Below are 6,264 nucleotides of genomic sequence, written 5' to 3'. Positions count from 1 at the left end.
CTATACTAGGAAATTTTCTGAAGCTACGTGTGAAGACAAAGGAAATTTTACCAATTATAAATTTGTTCTAACAAATTTGGAATATAGCATATAGAACATAAACAACTATTAACAAAGCAACAAAATAGGATTATACCAACAACGGCAAACATGAAAATTTCGAAGGTTAACTGTATCCAATTAGTAACAAACTTTAAGTTTCGAAAATCCCTCGTTAGTTGAGCAAATTATTATTAACAAGATTTTCCAATTTCAATTCGCAAAATTTCTTACTGCTCAGACACTTCAGTAACATGAAAATGAGGGAGGAAGCAATTATACAAACAGGCTTTAAAGGAAGTTAAACTCCCAAAAAATGGGATCCAATATTTCCTCGTGCTTTTATAATTGATCCAAGAATTGTTTCATTTAAAGTCTTTCTCTTGCCTAAAAATGTAATTGTGCAAAAGGAAAACTAAACGAAGCTTTTCTAATTTTTACAATATAGCTGTTGCCCGATTAGACAGTAAAACAAGTTTCAGCATGTCTTATTGCTAGACTAAAGCTTGGTTTTATTTCCAGAAAGCACGATGCAAGTTTCTTTTTTTATTATTATTATTATTTCTTTCTGTATTAAATAGTCCGTCTTCTAGCCAAGAAAATATTACTTGCAAAACCAATCTAAGATTCAAGTAGTTTAACGAAACGTAATTTGGACCCATTTTCTCTTTCTACATTCTTAAGTTAGATCATTGAACATAAGAATATCCCAGGTGTAAGCAACAAGCTATGAAAGTTTAATGAAAATAAAATGTTCGCGGATTTAGTTTCAATCTCTCGCGGCCTCCAAGAGTTTATGGACTAGAGATTGGGAAACACTGGTCTAGACGAAGTAAGACAAGATGGATTACCAACACGGACATTATGAGGAACACTAGATTTTGCGGGTGTAGGGTTAGTTTTGGAATCCCTTGGTTTACCATGATCCTGTCTGCGATCGCTAACGATTGTTGCAGGAGATGTGCTATTCATCAGAAGTCACAACTTTTGGCAGGAAACCTAAGTTACTCCTTACTCTAACTGAACTACTGTACATACATCCAGACAGCGATCTTTCTTGCTCGATGCTGCGAGCGACATATCTATGGTGTATAGATTTACACGAACACTTTTCCGATGGTACGCATCCACAATGTTCTGAGTATATCATCAGAACATAATCTCAGTCAGTGGCTGTGTGGGTCATCGGTATGAAATTTCCCAAACAAAAAGAATATGTGTTCTTTCACTGCTCCTAGCCCAAGTGCACTTTTGATGCGTTTCGGGGTTATGTGTGCGAAATGTCTCAGTTGGAACTCGTAATGGAAATCACTCAAAAGAAATCATGGTTATTTTCCATGGTGTACTTTCACAAAACCCTTTTCAACAACACATTGTTTTTTGACCGATTAAACACCTTAGCCTGTTTTTAGAAAATGTATGTAATTTGTAATTTTATACACGTGACCTACGACTATTCTTTCATTGCGTTATAGGAGTCAATATTTGCACATATTCGAAAAATTATCAATGTTTTAGCTTTCGAATAAAAAGAGTGAAGTTGGAAGTTTGCTACTCACATTACTTGCTCTTTCCCACGCGGTCATCGTGCAAAGTTAAAATACACAAAGTTACTTTTGAAATTGTCTTTCAAATTTCACCGTCATTACTTGGTGAAGGGTCACATTGACTAGAAATACCATTGCTTGGTAGTGTAAATGTCGTCAGCATCAGAATAAAAGAGGCTACTTTTCATGGAAATTTTAATATTTGGAAAGAAGAAGACTGATGACATTGCAAACTAAACAAACTGATACTTTTATTGGATATGTCACCATGTTTACCTTCATCGTATCACGATGTTTATATGAGCAAACCCCTGTAATAGAGCCTAGTCGCGCTTTGACCATATACTCAGGGCGGATTACTCCCACAAAAACTGAAAACATTACCTTCTTGGTAGAACGCTGCGCACATACGTTTATGGATGGGTGTAATGTTTGAACTGTTTATTAATAACTTTAGCCTGTGAGTGATGTTGAAGTAGCCAGTATTTATCGATGGTTAGAAGACGATCATAAAATTCATTCTCATCGGTTACGCAGAGGGCCAATACTTCAGACGCACTACCGACTCTTTGCTGTTTCTGAAAAGAGATAAGAACAGTTTTACACTTTCACTCATCTCAGACATACCGGGCATAGACAAAAAATCTAAAAACCACTTCGTGCAAGACACGTAAGTTTGGCCCTTCACTGTAAAACACGTGTTGCGGTTGCTGATAGTTTTTTGTTTTCAATGTATCGTGTGGATCTTCCTCTTCCATCAGCAGTAACCAGTTCACCTGTGAGTATTGTGGTGTGAAAGTGGTGCGGTAAAATGGGCGACCTGACAGACTTCCAAAGAGGCATGATCGTTTGTGCCCGTTTGGTTGGAGCTTCAATGGCATCAGTGGCGAACATTGTGGGGGGTATCGAAAGGCACTGTGTCCAATGTCACGAGGGCATACACAATTCATGGGCAAACGACGTCTGCAAAAAACAACAGCGATCAAAAGAATCCTGTCAGATAGGGACCGGAGGGCATTAAAACGGATTGTGGCAGCTAAAACGAAGACCACTGCAATGAAAATCATGTCTGAACTCAATTCCGGCCTATGGAACCCGGTTTCATCGAAAACAGTGCGACGGGAACTTCATAAAATGAAAATTCATGGCAGGGCCGCTATCGCAAAACCCCTGGTCGCAACAGTAAATGCGAAGAGGAGTGTCCAGTAGTGCAAGGATCACAAGGCGTATGAGGCCATTTTGGGGGACCAGATTTTAAACATGGCCCAAATATTGTTCCTTGATGGCGATGACATCTACCAAGATGATTTGGCACCCTGTCACGCTACAAAAACGGTGAAATCATGGTTTGAGGAGCATGACCAGGAGCTATCGCACCTTCCCTGGGTCCCACAATCACCAGATCTGAACATCATTGAGTCATTGTGGTCTGAGTTAGAAAGGCGTGTTCGGTCTCACAGCATCCCTTAAGGAACTGGAGCATGTTTTGGAGGAACAATGGTACAAAATTCCACACACCACGATTCAGGAGCTGTATACGTCCATTCCTTGTCGGATCCAAGCTCTTTTGGACGCAAAAGGAGACCCCACACAATACTAGGTATGAATTTCACACTTTTACAAACCTTTTAGCTTCTTTTTGTCCAACCCTTGTATCTTCAAACCTCTTGTATTAAGAAACATAAAACGTTCAAATTTATAACTGAAGATGTGAACATACTTTGTACGAATATTTCATTCATTTAACGCTCTACTATCCATACGAAGGAAAAATTTTATTTTTAAACCTTTGTATATACTGCAGATATTTCATTACAGTAAAAATTCATTTTACCAAAAACTTGTATTGGGCAAAATACTGTACTATATTTGTAACAGAAGTTCTATATTTAAAATCTCTATAGTATGTTTATACATTTTTATAATACACATACAAGCAGCATTATGGTATATTTTGGAAATTTCTAAGTATGATATTTTTCAGATACTCACAACGAAAGATTTGGAAGCAAAGAAGTTGTTGCGTCTGTTGGAAGCTGAATATTTCACAAAGTAAGTAATTTTATACTTACCACAGAGCCAGGAGTAAATTATTTTGCTTTGTTACTTTTTTAAATTTATTGCCAATATAATGCTTGATTTAGGATTTTAGCACTTTAGATTTCTGGACTCTCGGCATCTAAGGCCATTTAGCCTGTCATGTTTTGAGGGATGACGTCCTTCGGCGAGCACACTATATGGCGGAAAGGGAAGGAAGTGGTCTGGGACCTATAAGTTAGTTACCACCCCGGCATTTGCCTGGTTTGAATGAGGAAAACCTCATTCAGGATGGCTGGCCAAAAAAAGCGCTCTCACCGGGAATCGAATCCAGGACCGTATAATGATTGATATTATATTATATATCTAGGCCTACCTATTCGATATACACCCTTTTTGATGTACTACTTAATGTGAGATGTATTTCATTAATCATTATTTGAGACATATTAATTAAGTGAATTTTCTGATTGCATTTAAATCTGCAATTCGATATTTATTTTAACGCAATTACTTTTATACAATTTGACAATATTATAAAATTAATTGAAATGTTACCTACAGTGCTATAGAATTGATAATCATATTCCTAAGGCATAGTTTACAACTTTAAAATTGGATTTGAAGCCCCGTTGTTACCTTTGCTAACCACTCAAATCAATCTATAACTGGAGAATAGCAAAGGGACAAATACATTTCCCTAGTACGAAATAGTTTTTTCTATTATAAAATGTAATATTAATAGTTCCAATAAACCGGTTTCTTCTTCAATTCTATTTCAATGTCCGAACTTTGTGAACAATATTTTATATGATAATTAATAGTATTCATTAGTCAAATTTTACTTAAGTATTATTAACAACGATATCATGCAAATGAGTTTCGACAAAGTAAGCAACATTTAATAGAGGTGGGAGAAGAAATCAGTGAAATCAATAAATATTCCAGTTCACTTGAAAGAAAAGAAAACATTACCTTCTCGTAATCTATTAGTCCAGAGATGTCCTTGATACACAGTTGCTGAAAAATAACTATGTACTAAAAAGCGTTATAAATTGTGCAATATTGATTCTTGTTTATTACAAAAGCATGTATATACATGTCCTTCGTTAAATAGGAAAACAAAATAATAAGTTAAATCGCAACATATATCCTGGGTTGTTAACCAGTTTCATCAAACTGCCAGAAACAGTTAATACTATTCTAAAGGTAGTCAATTTAGATGTTGGCAGTTACCTATTAAATCCCAACGCCCACTTCCTCCACTGTGCGAGGTTTGGATACGTACACCTCCTTCTTAGTATAGAACCACAAGAAATGGTAACACCTACTGAGATCTATACTTATTGCCGACCGTTCATGAGGTCCAGCGCGGCGATCTGATCCCGTTCATAAACAGATTGACTATGCACCATTTTTAAAAAAAGGATTTTAGGATTTAGATTTCTGGGTTTTCGGTATCTAAGGCCATTTAGCCCTTCACCTTTGAGGGATGACGTCCATCGGCGAGCAGACAATCCGAGGAAAAGGAAGGAAGAAAGGATTGGGGGAGGAAGGAAGCGACCTGGGACCTATAAGTTAGGTACCTCCCGGCATTTGCCTTATGTGAGTGAGGAGAACCCAGGAAAACCTCATTCAGGGTGGCTGGCCTGAATAAGCGTTTTACTCTTTTTCGACCGAGTGCCCCCACCGGGAATCGAATGTTTGTTTATATTGCGTGTGCTGCTTCCAGCGGTCAACGTTTGAGGTAAGTGAAGTGGGTTCTGAGAAGTTTAGTAAATACTTATACTGTACTATCGCACTACTTTCAACATGAAATCAGTAATGTTACAATTGCTATAGAGAATTGGAAATACCTAGCCATGTGGTTTGTTGTGACTATTCTTATAAAATGGAATAGTGATTTTCAAGCTATTCGAGCTCACAGGGACTTAAAATTTAACTCAAAATGCTCTATACACTTGTGTTATCATCAGCGTTCTAGCATATCTCTGCCCACGATCGAAAACCACTCACTGACAGTACTAGTGATTTTTAACTTTATTTCAAGACTGATACCAATTAGGAAAAATATTTTTATTTTCATAAAATTCATTTCTGGGTAAGGGCATAAGTACAGGGTAGCTTGACTGCCAAATTTTCAGCACCAACAAGATAAAGAGACCAATCCTTGACTGGACGCGATTTTGTTTTGAGAAACCGTTCATAACATTAGAGAGATTAAATATACGTTATTCATTTTTATAATTATAGTAAAGCATATTACAGCTAGCTTGTTGCACTTAATAAAAATTGTCACCTCTTCAAGATGGATATTACCTTTTCAGGTGATTTTCATCGAATTATTTCAAGAAAACATCCTAGTTGTAAAGCAGTGATAATGGTAAAGCCCTCGCAAAGTAAATCAGAATCATAGTATGCATCATCTCCTCCATTGTTTATAGTACTCACAATTTATTTCATGAATAATGGGATGATGCGTACTGAATTTCTAATAGATTCACCAGTGTAAATCTTTACGGAATACATAAAGGTCTTCAGCGGATTGTAGGTTTAATATAGTTTAAGGTTTCGGGGACGGAAACCTTCTCAAAAATTAAAGAGTGGCATCAGATGAGTGCGTTGAGTTAAAGATTGTACG

The sequence above is a fragment of the Thermobia domestica genome, chromosome 12, assembly GCF_964235325.1.
Source record: "Thermobia domestica chromosome 12, izTheDome1.hap1.1, whole genome shotgun sequence".
NCBI classification, from domain to species: Eukaryota; Metazoa; Arthropoda; class Insecta; order Zygentoma; family Lepismatidae; genus Thermobia; species Thermobia domestica.
Note: the sequence above shows the minus strand (reverse complement) of the source record.